The sequence below is a fragment of the Ambystoma mexicanum genome, chromosome 9, assembly GCF_040938575.1.
Source record: "Ambystoma mexicanum isolate Mex_15411 chromosome 9, UKY_AmexF1_1, whole genome shotgun sequence".
Classification (NCBI taxonomy): Eukaryota; Metazoa; Chordata; class Amphibia; order Caudata; family Ambystomatidae; genus Ambystoma; species Ambystoma mexicanum.
The window spans coordinates 1,492,428,580-1,492,446,225 of NC_090931.1; the positions used below are offsets into that span (position 1 = coordinate 1,492,428,580).

The 17,646-nt window shown below is 44.7% G+C and overlaps 1 protein-coding gene across 1 annotated transcript in view; it reads left to right on the forward strand.

The window, feature by feature from the left end:
• The first annotated feature begins 11,212 nt into the window (after positions 1–11,212).
• LOC138489276 (zinc finger protein 268-like) overlaps positions 11,213–17,646 on the forward strand; it is a 175,734-nt gene continuing 169,300 nt past the window's right edge. The window contains exon 1 of the mRNA XM_069616973.1: positions 11,213–11,471. The gene's annotated coding sequence lies outside the window, so the exon portion shown is untranslated. The remainder of the gene's footprint in view (positions 11,472–17,646) is intronic.

Below are 17,646 nucleotides of genomic sequence, written 5' to 3' on the forward strand. Positions count from 1 at the left end.
CGTTGTTACAGGGACGTTATGGTTACAGGTAAAACCGAAAACCCCCCAAAAATCACGCCACCAGTGTGCACTGCAAGGACTAACACCCATGAGATCAAAGATGCCATCACAAATCTCATTCATGACATCACTGATGACATCACATGTGTGGCTCCCTCTTTTTTGTTCACTGACCTAAGTAGGGAAGTTGCTTTTCTTCATTAACAGTCAGTATGTTAGAGTTGAAAAGGTTCTCTCTTTGTGTACGGCACACTTCTCATATGTTCTTGCACTACTTTCTTTACGGTACATGCATATGATGTCATAAATATACATATAGGGGAAGAAGAAAGCGTAAAACACAGCAAGCATTTTTGTGCATGAAAATAATCAGTTATGTTATGAACAGTTTCTGGTAATAATGCTCCTTTTTTGTTTACTTTAACTTCCCTGTATATGCTCATATTGGTATGCATTGTGGTGTCTTTATGTTTTCTGTACAGTAGTGCAATTATGTAGGTATTAAGGTAATGGCAGGTACTTCTCACATGTTTCACAGTACCCAAAACAGCAAAACAAAAGCATTCATGATGTCACTATGTGACATGGGAACATTTTGAATAGTACACTAACATGGGGCATGGTGCAGACAATGGCTTCCTTTGCACATCAGTTGGTTCAGGTACTGCAAAGAAGCGTGTAATAGAATGGTATGTATAGCTATGCATTGCTGAATGAACTACTTGTCTCATGGTAGATCTTCCAATGATCTTTGAGAGTTTTTTGCCACCATTACAATAAGAATCCCTTGTGGAAACTTTGCATGAAAACTAAATGCCCATGTGATGTCATCAGTGATGTCATGAATGAGATTTGTGATGGCATCTTTGATGTCATGGGTGTTAGTTCTTGCAGTGAACACTGGTGGTGTGAGTTATGGTTGCTTAGCTTACCATAACTTGCAAATTTCGTTTTTTTGGGGGTTTTACCAGTTACCATAACGTCCCTGTAACAATGTTTGTCCATTGAATTGCATAGGTTTTTGCTTGTGCAACTTAATCATAACGTTCCTTTTAACAATGCTTTTTGCCAGTGAATTTCATTGGTTTTTAGCAGGATACCCTTGGTTTGTAAAGAAGAACTGTCCAACATAGTGAAACTGCTGGCTGCATGCTTAAGCAGACAGCAATGGCGGACTATGCGTCTGTTAGCGCACATTGGGTGACATCCAACCTGCTCAGGAAGGCACCTGCTCTCTTACATAGTGGTGGCAATCACTATACGCAAAAAATATATGATGACAGCAGCATGGCAAAGAATGGCAAGAGAAAATGTAGTAGGTGTAGAAATTGTGTACGTACAAAGCAAACAGGAGAAAGTCATTGGGAGGACACCATAAGGGAATGCATCAACAACAGAATTAACGCCTGCCTTCACCAATCGTACCACACTGGTACTGTACATGGGAACAGAGAAGCAGCGGGCAGAGTAACAACTGGCAAGAGCTAAAAGTAGAACATCAGTACAATGTAGTAAGGAAGAACAACTGTCTCTAATGATTGCACAGGTGTTGCAGTATGCAATAGTACATATGTGTAGCGTGTCTTTTTGTAAAGCGGCAATGGCAAGCACCTTCGAGTTGTAGGAAAGAAATATCCCTCGTAACAGAATGACTTTGTACAGTTACCCCATTGGTATGCACTGCACTGTGAAGCGTACATTATGTACTATATATTCCTGCATGTGCACCAAACACATTCTGTTTTCCTTCAGAAAACATATTGGAAAGAAAAGGAAGGCAGTAGAAGCTGCAGTCCTTGCACAACACCATTTGTGCATAGCAAAGGAAAGAAACTGTGCAAATAGAAAAAAGGAGAGGCTGGAAGGCAAAGTGAAAAAATGTGGAACAATTGTTGCCCCTTACAAGTTGTGTACAAACAAATGTTTTGGACAAAATGAAATGGCTGTGGCACACATGCACATATACTCCTTCCCCATGTCGCAGGCCGCCATCACTGCAAAAATTGTGTCATGGGAGACGTGACAGAGACACAGCAATCTCTTCCTTCCCTAACAACTAAGTACTTCAAATCCGAATTTCCGCCCAGTAAGTATGGAATTGTGCTAGCCCTTCCCTAATGGGTTGTTGGAATGTGCAAAAGTGAACATTAATTGTGATAGTGTTGCTAAGTGTGTGGGTGATATGCTTTTTTTCTGAAATGGCGTTCACTCAGCCGAACACAGTCCTCCTTGCAATGCTTGCAATGAAGCAAAAGATAAGTGTCCTACGGAATACCCACAATCACAATGGACGTATCCGTACAACGCCAGCAGGCTCTGCATGGCCGCATGTTGTCCACCACCTAGCAATCCATGTGGGAATGGACGTTTGTGCATACTGCAAGTACATGCATGTGTATTTGTGCCTCTGTGTCCTCGGAACATCAGCACTCTGTAGCATATGCGAAGGAACGTTAATGTGGTTGGGGCGTAAACCCACGTCCTACAAATAGGTCTGCAACTAAGCATCCCACCTAGTGCACCCTATAAGTAGGCAGCATCTTCCCAAAATGGTCAGCGCACATATTGCGCACTGCTAGTCCGTTGAAAATTGGCAACAGTGTGCATAGTACACCCACGCACATGCCCACAATGCAGTGTGACCAAAACGCGTCCAGCAGACAGTCGTCCAAAAGCATAGATGGGAACATTCTGTGGGCAAAAATGTGTAGGGATATTAATGTTTCAAAAATCGTACCTACCATACTGATGACATAACGGGAAATGATGGCACATCAACTTCACCCAATTAAATGACAGGATACATCACAGGAAATCATTTTACATTAACTTTCCCATTATGACATCACAGGAAATGGCCTCAGATAGCATATGGCCTTCAGGAGATCACAGGAGCGTATAGGGGTGGACTGGGAACTAAAAGAGGCCGTGGAAATAATGACTGGGGCCAAAAGAGGCCCTGGAAATAATTTTCAAAGTGGCCCCATATGACACATTTTCAGCAAGCCCAACCCTTTGCCTATGAGAAAATGTGGAAATAACACACAAAAGAGGCCCAGGGTGCAGAGGCCCACCGGGAAATCTCCAGAGTTCCCTAAAGGCCAGTCCACCTCTGGTCCGAGCGCAGTGCCTGGTATGCTCCATCCCATATCCTCAGACCCATCATGATGAAGAGAAGTACCACAGGAGTGACGTGTACATAGTGTCACCAGTTTCTTCCTCAGCACTACACAATTCCCTCTTCAAACATATGAATAACAACAATTTAATTCACCATTCACTTTGGATTTTTAGAACTGGATGAAACGGGTATGAAATCACAACAGATGTACTACTTATGTACAAATGAACCATTTTAATAGGTCTTGGTTAAAAAAAACGACATGTCAGTCAGTAAAGATGAGCAAGTAAATCAAGTGATAATAGTGTACGCAGTAGGTAAATACAGTAACTTTTTAAATAGCAAAGTGTACCTTCACATCAAACAGATTTTGTTTTGTAGAGACCTAAGAAAGGCTACATTTGTAAAAAAAAAAAAAAAAAAAAAGTGTACTTGGTGTAAATTACCCTAAATTATGAGCAAACATACAGGACAGGGTTCCAAAATCAGGGCAGCTTGGAGTAATGTAGATGGTACTTGTAGCAGAGATGGGCCTCCTTAGCTTAACACCCAACAGTTACCAGGAGCTACATTTCACTCCCACACCAACTACTACCAAACAAGGAGACCTATGTCAATTTGAGAAAATCTGTAATTAAACATTAGGACACATCTACATAAAAAACATGCGAGAAAACAATCCGTAGTTAGTCATGAAAAAGTCCTCTACACGTGTTGCACCACAAAGTGTGGATCTACAGGAGGTGACAAGTACTGTTATGTTCATTTATCCTATTTATGATTTGTTTTGTAATTTCACCAGACAATTTGTCAATGCTGTTTGTTCTGGTTGAATGGAATGGGTGTCATAATCCAAGGTTTCTTTGATGGAGAGGAAGAAGCAGATACTTCTTTCCTTGTTGGCCGTGAGGAGGAGTTTCTTTGTTAGGTCAGGCAATCCTTTAAATTAGCTTTTCTTTTGTGCATTGACTGGATTCTTGTGTGTTCGGATTGCTTAAAGGATTGGAATGTGTGTAACGTCTTTATAAATTTATATCACTGTAACCAAAACCTAAGTATCCCTATGTAACTAAGACAAGTCCATGTAACTAACACAATGTCATGCACCAGCGCCTCCATGGCCTTGGGCTGCCAGTGAGCTTTACAAAGCCAATTACATAAATAAAAAAATTAATAAAACATAATATCTCACTCAGTTTCCTACACAGGCAATGTCATTTGACAAGGAACAGATACAGTATTGGGGGTTTGTGAAAGGTGCATAGAAGCGCAAATAACACATCACTGACTTTGCTACACAGTCACTCAGACCTCACAAGATACACATACACTGTTGGGGGTGTGTGCAAAGTGCATTAGCGACTTTCATAAAATATCACTCAGTTTCCTACACATTCTGTCAGACCGCACAACTCGCATATCCCATATGCATGCCGCCGTAGTGGATGACGACAACATCTGCTCTACCAAAAGTGGCCAAGTCTTTGCAAAGTGCATGCATGTCGGCGAAACTACGCTCGGACACAGCGTTCCACAAGGCGTCCACTCCTTCCAAGCCAAAATTGCCAGCAAGGTTTCTTTCCAGAGCATATTTGTACAGATCTAGCACAAAGGTATCATTCAAAGTCCAGACAATGCATTTCGCCATGTCAGCCATCCTCACTACGCACTGTAGAATATACTATTTCACTGCCCCTTTCTGTCAATCACACCCACAGCACCTCATTGGGTAATCCGGACAGTTCCATGCCCATTGGGCAGCATGGTGAGAAGGACAGATTGTGGCACATGAGGTGCTCAAAAGACCGCAAAAGCCTCATCCCAGTACAGCATTAGCAGTCCATCTTCCCTTTCCCCTACTTTCTCCTCGCCGCTACCTCATTGGATATGAGTACATAGCACACACTATTCCGCCAATACCATGGAAGACGTTCGCATCTAACACTGTTTGTTTTACACAACACTTTGTTGGTACCGTTACAAAATGAGCCTGCTACTGTGCTGTTACTGCACAGCTGGTGCACTACAAAGGTTAGTGCACAATTGCAAGATTACTGCATCCACATTCACTTCCCTAAGCTTGCAGTACCACAAAACGAATGTGCAGTATGTTTAATAGTGTACTACCAGTGCCTGTGCGCACAGCATGTGCCACACATCCGCCATTACATTGTTTAAAAGCATGCTGCTTTCTTTCCCATGCCTTCAGTGACATGTGCGTGCAACCTTCTCATTTACCCATATCATCCCTTGTAATACCGAAAAAGGATCTCTGTGCTTTCCTGTCCAGAATGGAACAGAATGTTTTCCCCACTAACCCATCGCCTACAGATATCGCCCAAATATGCCACCTACAGCAGCATGGAATTTATGGTTCCAAGCTAAATCAACTGTAGAAAATATCATTATCTACACAGCTGTACTTGTTTGTAGGCTGCACGATTGCAACACTCTTTTCAAATCTGCCACCTTGTACTCTCCGCCCTCTACCACACATGCAGAACAGCAGTGCCCAACTTCCAATGGTATCTGTCGTACACTCCAATATCGCTAATAGTTCCCAGTGGCTACAAGGCATAAAGTAAAAAAAAAACTCTGCATTATGCAGAAGGCCTTCTGGGCCCTGGGACCTCAATACCTTCAACTCCAACTTTCTATACATGTCCGTGCGCAAGCTCTTTCCGCTTCTGCCACCAGCTCCCTTGGGGTCTGTCACTTTTGCAATAACCCATTTGGTGGTACATGTTTATTTTGCCTGAAGCCTCCCTGTACTACAGCCTCCCTGCCTCCCTCAAACTAGAGGATGAGCATTGCCTGTTCCGAAAGCACCAGAATTGTGAACTGGTCACCTGCCCACTCTGACATGTTGGGCCCATGTGACCTCTCCCCGCCAGGTGAACCCCTGCACTGCCTTTGTAGCAAACCCAGCAAATGGCGAGTGTTCTCTGTATCCCTAACAGTTCCTACGCCACCTCATGTGTCCACTTATCCGTGCACTTGTCGCAAGGGGGCTGTATTTTCACTTACTATTACTTCTTGTTCATCCCATGTACTGTACCTTCCCCTCCCTCGACCCATACACTTGGGCGATGTACGTGACACCTGCCCTAGTATGGTCGTACTCTCTGTCACCCTTCTGTTTCCCCTCCCTTGCCCCATTGTGCTTTTGTTAACGTCTCTATGGCCGCATTACAAATGCCATGGCATACAATTCCACATTATACCATAGCATACACACAATTAATGCACAACAGTACGATGGCTGCCACTTACCGTGTACTCTACAAAGTTCTTCCATGTTTTCCCCTGTACCCCATGAAGTGCACACTTTCCTGAAACATTGCTGAAAAGCAACGGTGCTTCGATGTTACAGCCTTCAAACAAATGCATACCGTTCATGCATACCCCCAGGATACCAGCCCCTTACCTTCCACCATACCCTTCTGCACTTCTTTGTACAAACAAACATGCTGCCACAGTGTTTCTGTACACACCACACCCACTAACCTTCTACAGCACTGTATGTCCCTCCAAACTTTAATTTCCAAGTCTCCCATCCAAACAATTCCTACATGTGGCACGTGCCATCGTGAAAGAACAGCTTAATCCACTCAGTCGTTGTACCCCATTAAGTGCACACTTTCCTGAAACATTGCTGAAAAGCAACGGTGCTTCGATGTTACGGCCTTCAAACAAATGCATACCGTTCATGCATACCCCCAGGATACCTGCCAATTACCTTCCACACTCCCACCATATCCTTCTGCACTTCTTTGTACAAACAAGCATGCTGCCACAGTGTTTCTGTACACACTACACCCACTAACATTCTACAGCACTGTATGTACCTCCAAACTTTAATTTCCAAGTCTCCCATCCAAACAATTCCTACATGTGGCACGTGCCATTGTGAAAGAAAAGCTTAATCCACTCAGTCGTCATACTAGCGAAGGGGCGGTGGGAGGTGGGGTGGTAAGAATGTGAAACAGGGTAGGGGTTTCAGTCTGCAGTACTGTCTCAGAAAGTACTTGTTTTGTTCAATTATTTTCCTCTTGTCCTGTTTTTGTTATGTACGCACTTGCTTCCATTTTTTTTTTCTTGTCACCTGTTCCAATGAGTGTCTGTTTCCTTGTCCTCATCACATTTGTAAGTACTGAACGTGAACATTTACTGTAGACTTCTACAGGATTGTGTTCAACACTTCCTGCAGAGTCCCAAACAAAACTGCATTGCCAATGGAGGTGATAAACATGCAATTTCCTTGAAACCACTGCAAATGTTACTTTTTCATGCTGTCATAGTGGGTACAGATCATCGCAGCACTACACAAACACTCACACATCCTTTTGCTTATAAAACACCTGCTGACCTCTGGCTGTGGCCAAATTACACCGTCATTGTACCATGCACCTCTTGGTGGGATGTAGGAAAAACATCACCTTGGCTGTGGGAAACATTTGCATCACTGCTCTCATCACCTTCTTCAGGTGACGGAGAAAACATGAGCAGGACATCTACCCCAAATGTAGTCCGCCATAATGCAGGACCACAACATGCACAGTACCGACACAGGCCACACATGTACAAAGGAAAACCACACCCAGCACAACACAACAGATGCATACAGGTTAATAAGTGGCCAGCTGCATGCCGGTCACCTCTAGGAACTTCTAAGCGTGCACTACTTCACCACTACACCGGCACACCACACTACAGAAGTACTGACCCCATTAGGTCCACCCATGCACTGCACAGTGTATGAATTGCAACCAATCCCCACAACCATTCAACCAACATGTTATGCCATCATTACAAATCACACACCCAGGGCAACAATGTAAAATCTACTTCACCTCGGTGCACAGATTTCACTGTACACTGTGGACACCCATTCATCGAAGGGGCTACAGCCTTAGCACATGCATCACGCCCTACTGCACTGTTCGTTTCAAGTTTCACGTCCTCTGCTTTGCCCTCACTGACCACTAGCCCATCAGCACACATAGCACATCCTAGCGCAACCCATTTTGCAGTCCTCCTATCATGTCTAATGCACTCTCTATCTGCAATGTGCCCTGCCAACTTTCACCCTGGCCCGATCTGCACATGCATGGCTCCATGACGTTCTGCTACCTGTTCAAAACAGTACATAAGTGGCTGTTTATGTACAAAGGAAAACCACACCCAGCACAACACAACAGATGCATACAGGTTAACAAGTGGGCAGCTACACGCCAGTCACCCCTAGGAACTTCTAAGCGTCCTCTACTTCACCACTACACTGGCACGGCACACTAAATTTCCAGTGCTATGCTGACGACACTCAACTCATTTTCAGGCTGCCCTCTGTCACCTCCTCTCCCTCTCTCATCTCTGATTGCCTAACTGCCATTCAAGATTGGTGTGTCGCCATGATCTTTGTCTGAATGCCAGCAAGACGGAGATCCTCCTCAACGGCACACCTTCACCATCCTTTCCCCTCACTCTCTGGCTGGCCTCCCTTGGCCCTCCTCCTACCCCCACATGCAAGGCTAAGAACCTCGGGGTCATCTTCGACTCCACTCTTTCATTCTCCGCCCAAATCTCTGAGGTCTCTAAAAAGTCAAATTTCCGACTGCACCTCCTCAGCCTTTCCTCTCCTTCCCCCAGAAGCTCATGCTATCTCAAGCTCTGGTTCTCTCTAGCTTGGACTATTGTAACAGCCTCTATCTAAATCTACCTGCCTCTACTCTCCGCCCTCTGCAACTAATCCAGAACAGGACTGCAAGACTTGTCCTTGGACTCAAGCCCTGAGATCGTATCTCTCCAGCTCTGAAATCTCGCCACTGGCTCCCAGTGGATGCAACGATTAAATTCAAAACCCTTTGCAATGTCCACAAGGCTTTCTGGGGCCTGGGTCCAAAATGCCTTCAGCTATCTCTGCGCAAATACCTCCCCTCTCGAGCTCTTTGCTCCTCTATCTCCAACTCACTCAGGTTCAGTCGTGTTTCTAAGAAACGAGCTGGGGGTGGATCTCTGTCTTCGGCTGGGGCCTCCCTCTGGAACAGCCTCCCTGCCACTCTAAAACTTGAGGAGAACGATCTCCGGTTCCGGAAGCACTTCAAGACCTTCCTCTTTTCTTCTGCCTTCGCTCCCCCTCTCCCCTGCTGATCTGTTCTCTCTTGGCACCGTGCACCTGGCCACCCCCTGTCTTTTGGGCCCAGGTACATGCTCATCCTGCCACCCTCCCGCACTGCCTCCGGGCCACCCCTTGCACTGGGGTCTGTATCTGTACCAATGCAGCCCCCCTTGTTCTTCCTGCACTTATCAGACCTACCCTGTCTGCTGCCTTAAACCTAGCACTTGCAAATTGCTGGCTGCATTACCACTGTTTGTTGCCTATATTATTTATTTATTGTTATTTATCTGTTTCTCCTCTGCTTCGCACTTTCCACCTCTCCCCCCTTCCATGCACTTTTCCCCTCCTCCCTCTCCCATGCACTTGCGTGTTCTCAATGTCACTGGGCCTAGTAAGATTGCTGTTTTTTTTCTACCCTGTTCCCCTCCCTTGCCTTGTCGCGATCTGAAACACTTGTGTACGAGCGCGATAGAAATAAAATACCAATCAATCAATCAATCAAAACAAGTGGCCAGCTACACGCTGATCACCCCAGGGAACTTCTAAGCGTCCTCTACTTCACCACTACACTGGCACGACACACTACAGAAGTACTGACTCTATAAGGTCCAGCCATGCACTGCACAGTGTACGAATTACAACCAATCCCCACAACCACTACACCAACACCAACTTGTTATGCCATCATCACAAACCACACTCCCTGGCCAACAATGTGAAAGGTAATTCACCTTGGTGCACAGATTTCACGGTGCACTGTGGGCACCCATTTATCAAAGGGGCTACAGCCTTCGCACAGGCAGCACGCCCTACTGCACTGTTAGTTTCAAGTTTCATGTGCCCTGCTTTGCCCTCACTGACCACCAGCCCATCACCACACATAGCACATCCTAGCGCAACCCATGTTTCACTCCTCCTATCATGTCTAATGCACTCCCCATCCTCAATGGGCCCTGACAACTTTTACTCCATCTACACCTGCATGGCTCCATGACGTTCTGCTACCTGTGCAAAACAGTACATAAGTGGCTGTGTACATTCTCCATATGGCCTTTGGCCATGCACCCAACACTCTAGGTCTTGCCCACACCCACCACAACTTAACGGAGCCATTAAAGCCACCATGTACGCATGTTCAAGAAATAACAAAGCCGACATCTAGCGCCGAGAAAGCCCCATTGGGTCCAATGGACCCAATGTGAATGGGGATTTACTGCCCCACCGCAGCTCTGGATACGAGTTGCGGTAACACTATTGGCGTTGGGCGGTATCCCAGCGGATTTGCTGCCAGGAGACCCCCAACTCGTGATGAGGCCCATAGTTAAGTATCTTGAGTGACGACTGTGCTCAAATTCCAGTGTCATTACTTAACCTCTTTCCCTGGGGAAACCATGTTATGCCACTGCGGTGTATCTGCCAAAATTAGGACAATAGGTATTGATGTTGTGGGTGGTGTGGGGTGGAGAGCCAGACACCCACTACTGCGTTTGGGTGGAATGAGGGAGTCAGCTATGTGTTTTGTGTCATTGGAGGTATGGAAGCAGGGAAATACTCGTCCTTTCATGTTTTTTCTTTGCATTCTGGCAGTTACAGTAATGACCTTATATTGCCAAAAGCCAGAACTACAAGTCGCAGAATACAACACAGAAACAGGACTGGCCTTGAATCTCCCGAATGCCTACATACTAGAATTCGGGAGGCATTAGTCCTCTCCTGGTTTGAACTCTGCATTCTCGGGTTTGCATGCTTGGATTTACCCATTATAATACCAGGACTACATGCCACAGAATGTGTGGCTGTAGTTTGAGAGATACAGTATTTAATCTACTGCCCATGCGCCAAATTCGAGATGCATCACCGGAATACGCTCCTAGGCCTTACAAAGGGAGTGCCGCTCTCTACTGCACATGCGCAAAGGAGGCGACACTAACCTCACAGGAGGACATGCTCAGATGGAGCACCAGGTACAGCATTCCTGACATTAAAGGGGCGCACAGATTCCTCCCTTCCTTCTTTGGCGAGATCAAGGTCAAAGAAGGATCTCATTGGGATGGCGAGAGTGTGTATATCCTCACATTCATTGTCCCTTAAATTAACATGTGACCTTTGAACCCGAATCTTTTCCCAGAGGTACCAGGTGTCCTAAACAGTAGTGCTACCTCTGAACCCCCTGCTGCGACGCTCTCGAGACAAATGCCCTCATCACAGCAGCCCACTACACCCTGCGGCCTCGTAAGCACTGCTTATCGCTTTCTTTCTTAAAGCTGAGCATTTAAACTGGGAGTGATTTAAAAATGATGGCCTATTTAAGTTGAATGTTAATGTTAAATGGTATTTGTACCGCGCACCGTCACCAACGGAGTTGGTCCCCATGCGCTCTGGCGGATCTGCAAGCGTGAAGGCAGGATGGGTTAGTAAGGTGAAGAGGGAGTAGGATAGTGAGAGGGGTGGTGTTCTGTTGCCAACTTCAGCTCGGTATGCACAGTGTGCTGAGCTTTGGTGCGAGTATCGGATCAGTGTCATTCCTCGTGTGCTGTTGGTGCGGCTTATGTGTTGTTGCGGTGTGGTGAAGTGCATGCGGTTTACGGTGCGAGAGGTGGTTGTGTGAGTTCTTGAGTGAGTTAAGTAGGCAGAACGTTTGAGCTTTTTGGTTAGTGGGTTACATGATTTGCATCTAATCTTCACAGTATGCCTAAATGCCTCGATTTCGGGAATCCTTCATGGAGGGCAGAGGCATTAGTCCCACAGTACTCTCTGTTTCAGCATACACTTTACAAGTGTGTATACCACCTCTAGCTCCGAGTGGCCCGCAAAGTCGTGAAGAGGTCTGGACTTCACAATAAACTACGTCTCACCGTACAACATGCAAAGACGGAGGCTATCCCCAGATGTGAGAGTCTTGCACAGTGTGAGAAAGGTCCTGGCCCCACAGTGGGTGGGTCTCCGCATACAACTGACAGATACCGAGGCCACATCCAGATTTGAGAGACTATTGTTTTGGACAAGACATGCTGAACGTTTCCTTGTTAAGAACTGCAAAGGTCCATTTTTATTTTGGAAGCACACGCAAAGCACCAGTTAGTTGCCTAAAATCTGTGCACTCCCCGAGGACAATTAAACATATCAGACAAAACCGTTTTAAACACGCGGCCTTATTTTCACATGTTCATTTTACCATGCCAAAAGACGTTTATTTTAGGTAGAATGTAACATTTTCCTCACATTATATATGAAGCTTGCCTTTGTCAAACATTGAAACACAAACCGGTGCAAACCTGAGTGTTTGTCCTGAAAGTATATTTTCAAAATCCACAGGGCATTATTTTGCATTTGCCTGAATTGCATTCTGGTATTTTTTAGTCTTCCAGGTGGGGTGAATAATGCCACAGTTGTAATCCTTTTCCCTAGCATATTTCTGTAAGGATTTTCATATTTGTGTGTGCACTTTATTTATTATGCACTTTATTATGGTTTAGGTACTTTTCAAGTTCTCTTTCTAAAAACAGAGTATTGTTGAAAGTCAAGTGTGGTGGTGAGAAGGGTAAGGATGGGAGAGCAAGTGAATAATCACTATATGCCCAAGATGTGGCAAGAGTGGATGCAAACCTGCAGACTGGAGGGCTTATTTTCTCTGTTTCTGGCTGTGTGCTGATTATCACAGCACAAGTTGAGGATACATGTGGGAGGACAGCATCCGCCCACTTTTTCTCAGAGCATGTTGGGGCATTTCGACCCTCTACTGGGATTGCATTCCAGATGGTTTGGGTGTGGCAGAAGGACTGCTTGTGAGCCATCTCTTTGTGGGCTAGCTTTGACTCCAGCCTTTTGATAGTTTTGCTACGTGAGGTGCAAGAACCTCCAGAGGTGTAGAGTTTAGCCGCAAGTATGTTGGTGTTCCATTTGAGACTGCTTTGTAGGTGATACATGGTGTTCTGAATATAATCCTGGCAGTGAGAGGGAGCCAGTGAAGGATGCACAGTGTTGGAGAGATGCAGTCAAATTTGCAGGCACCTGTAATGAGGTGGGCTGCAATGTGGTTTGCTGCTTTGAGGGGGGGCAGTTGTATCTGAGTTCATATTCTTATCAGCGAATATAGGTGTGTTGTAACTCATTTTCCATTCTTGTCAGTGAAGAGAAGAGGAGCATTTTATCTGCGTTCCAATTCTCAACAGTGTAAAGAGAAGGTGCGTTGTATCTGATTTTCTATTCTCGTCAATCAAGAGAGAGGTACGTTGTATCTGATTCTCTATTCTCGCCAGTCAAGAGAGAGGTACGGTGTATCTGATTCTCTATTCTCGTCAGTCAAGAGAGTAGGTGCGTTATTTCTGGTTTTTTATTCTCGTCAGTCAAGAGAGAGGTACGTTGTATCTGGGTCTCCATTCTCGTCAGTCAAGAGAGTAGGTGCGTTATATCTGATTTTCTATTCTCATCAGTGAGGAGAGGAGGTGTGTAATATCTGATTTTCTATTCTTGTGAGTGTGGGTGTGATGTCATCAGTGGAGTGGAAGAGAATGTGGAATATTATGATCCTGGGTTTCTGCACAAAACAGTTGGAAAGATGAAGACTGGTGGTGTTCACTGGTGCACCCATCTACTTAATACTGACTTAGGATGTAACTAAAGAGGTGCCTCACTGAAACCCTTAAATGGAAAATTAACTGAGTGTCTAGAGGCCTCACTTTACAACAAAAATTACCTGAATAATAGTGTATTTTTGCCTAAAATATCATCTCAGTTTTCAATGCGCTCTGCACAGAGATTTGCTGATTTCTATTCATTATGTGTAGAAGAAAATGTTAAATTCTACAAAGTAATTTTGTGTTTGTGATAACTAAGTAAAACTGAAATTAAGCAGCCAAATGCTTGTGATCTTTGGGCTGTTGTCTACTATCGCAAACCCTCTCCTCTCAAATAAGCGATGTCAAATAAAAAGCAGGCACTGTGCTTAAAATTGCAGTCAAAAAGTGAGGATGCAAATCCTTTTACAGAAGAGTGCGCAGTACTGGACAATGATATAAGGCACCAGGTAGACTGTATCGTCCTGTGGCAAAGCTGGGATATGAGCCCAACAAGTATGTTCCAGTCTCGTGTAGCTACCTAATCACCTTTGCAGACTAACAGATCAAGCTTTTTATTGACACTGGCGGACAGTTCTTGAATCCTTTTTTTAGAGCAATAGAGCTCAAGATCCTCAATAAACCGATGTTATGTTCATTTTTAAAACTAGCGCAATCTTTTGCTGGTCCGTACTCTTGTAGCAGCATAGGAGGTGTTACTATCTCCAAAGTATAACTACATTCAATCCACCTGAGAAAGATGAAAGGAGGACCCACCTAAGCCTGAATTTGGTACTGTGATCAGGGATCAGAATACTGATCTTCGCAGCAAGTGCATAACACAGCGAGCCATCTTCCCGACAAGAGTGACATTCAGATGTATTAATATGCATTTCAAATTGCCTTCACATGATCAATATATTCTCCACGTACAGGTTAAAATACTATGCCTTGTGCTATAAACAGAGAACATACATTGGGCCTCATTAAGAATTTGGCAGTATTTCGGTGTTAAACCCACCAAAATACTGCCAAACTCAATTAGTGCGCAGTACTGGACAATGATATAAGGCACCACTTGGTCCTGGGGATTTACTGTGGGATTACAAATGGTGGTAGGTGGTGTTCGTCCTCAACTTTGGAGCGCATAGAACACCATGGGGATTTGGGTCGAATTACTGCTGGCTATAATTCCGCCTGCCATAATTCTGCCGATTTCGCTGATGTTTAGTGATAACTCGTAGTATGGTGGTTTTTACTGCACACCACACTCGTAATGAAACCCATTATTTGCTAATGTGAACACAATACATGCTGTGAGGGGTCAGAAATTCGAGATGGACACAAGGTTGTAGTTTACTCAAAGTTTGCTATTTTAATTTAAATAAAAGGGGTGAGACAAACGCCTATACGTCCCTATCCTAATGAGAAGGTGCCTAACTAGTAAACTAAATGCCAAAGAAGGATGACCTAGTTTCCAAATGTATCTGACCCTCACACTAACACATATAGCCAAAGTGAATACGGTAAATATACATGATTTAACAAAACAGTGCGGAAGTGCACAATTCTTAGAAAGTACTCCTTGTGACCAGGGGTTGGTTCCCTTCCCCTGGATCAATTCAGGAAAATCTTTGAAAAAGTTCGGAGCCAACAAAGTTCTGTTTAGCTCAACACAAAATGTCTTTTCCATCCAATATGTCCTTCAACTTGGTAAAGAAAATGTCTTTTGCACAAAACACTTGTTCACAAACCAAAGCAATGATTTCCTTCCCATGATGTGAATCAAATACAAGAATATGACTATTCTTCCAGTGGAATATTTTTGTCAGGACAGCACAACAAATGTCTTTTGTAAGGCAACACATTTTTCAGGATGACAAAGTTAAGTTTCTTTTCAAAACACTTTTTCACAACCACATTTCTTCAAAGCAAATCTTTCTTTCATGGTATACTCGCCTGCCAGGACTAACTAAAGTTGATCCCTTTCCTGGTTTGTTTGCCTGCTAGGAGAGAAAAACTCCTACAACTACAATTGGTCTCTTCTGTTAGTGGCAATGTTTGTTCCAAGGTACTCCACACCTGTATCCTACGTGAGCAGGGTTGTACAATGGTTGCCTATCTTTATAGTCTCCTGACTGTTGGCAATATGGGTTAAAGGTTTCCCCAAATGGGTGTCTCAGGAAAGGGGACTTGTGCCCTTCTTGCCCTTTCACTTCTTCTTTACGGCATCTTGGCTGTTGGCAATGTGGATTACAGATTTCCCCTAGCTGATGTCTCATAAAAGTAAAATTGCACCCTTGCTGCCTTTTTTACTGCTTCTGGTAGCCTCTTGGCTGTTGGCAATGTGGGTTACAGATTTCCCCAAGTTGACATTTCATAAATGGAGAATTTCACCCTTGCTGCCTTTTTACTCTCCTTGTTCGATATTCATAATAGTCTGTTACTGCAAAATGTCCTGTTTGGAGTGCCCCAGGCTTACCTTTCTCTTTAGGCCAACTCACCGGTCTCCTTTGGCATCTCTGCTTCACTCCTTGCTGCTGTAGCAGACCTTCTGCAGTCGATCGTACTATTGACAGCTACTGCAGCGCTTCAGCTGTCTGCATGGCTCTTCTCCAGAGCTCTCCAGGCACCGTTTGGTCTCAGCGTCCTCCTACACACCTGAACAACTCGGGTTGGGAGCACGTCTCCCACATGGCTGGGCTTCTCTCCCCACTGACGTTCTCGACTCTGCTTCCTGCTGCGTGTACTCTGCAAAACCGCATGCCGTCGCTCTGCCTTCTGTGGTAACCACTTTTCGGCTGTCGGCGATCTTCCTGCCTTCATCGGCCTCCCTCCTGACTGCTTCTTCCTCTGCTACTCCTTCCCTCAGCTGTGGCTCATTTACATATTTAAATGTCCCGCTCATGTCCTTTGCCTTGAAACAACTAGACTGCACAGTTCTCTGAGTAGCACTTTTGATGTTCTTTAACGCCCTGTCCCTGTTCCTCGTCCCAGTAGCCCAGGCATTATGGATCTTGAAGTCCCTAGGGGTTGTAGTTTCTTTCATCTCTATTTAGTTCTGATTGATTTATGGATTGAATATAATCCGAATTTGGAGATGGTATGTGATTTGCAATTGCATTGTTTAGCTCTACTTTACAATGCACCATCAATGTTTCAGGGGGAATAAAGGAATCATGATAATTTAGAAGTTTTCACATTTGACTCACAAACTTTCAAAGTACAAAACCTATTCTGTGTAGTGGAATTTTTCACAGAATGTTCTTTGGGTTGTCTCATGGGAGGGACTTGTGCAGTGACAGCATGTCATCAGATATTTTGAAATTATAAGGGTTTCGGCCTCATAAGAAGATGAATACTGCGTCCCTCCCAAGGGAGTCCCACTTCCCCCTGAGAGTCACCCCTCCCTTTTAATTCTCCCTCATGCCGCTACCCCGAGGGTTAGGATCAGGTAGCAGCTGCCTTCCCCTAGGCCACATGGGAAGAGAGTTTAGGCTGGGGTTCAGTGATGGACTCCGCAGGACTCATCACATACCCTTCCCCTGAAGACCCGACATCCCATCCCAGTTTCACTATCCTGACCAAACGGAGGTTTTTTGGGATTCCCAGTCCCAAACGGAGTCTCCTGAGGAAAGTCCTTCCTTTTCCTATGAATTAACTAGAGAATAGGAAACATATGTTTTCTGTTTCTCCTCTTAAGGGCGGTTAGATATTCTAAAATTGACTTGGGCTACCCGATGGACCCACTGATCAAAATGTGGTATTACACTAACCAAAACCAATTGAGTTGGAAGTTCATGTATTATTGCCACTAATAATGGTACCTCCTTTCCTTTCCTAATATGGTA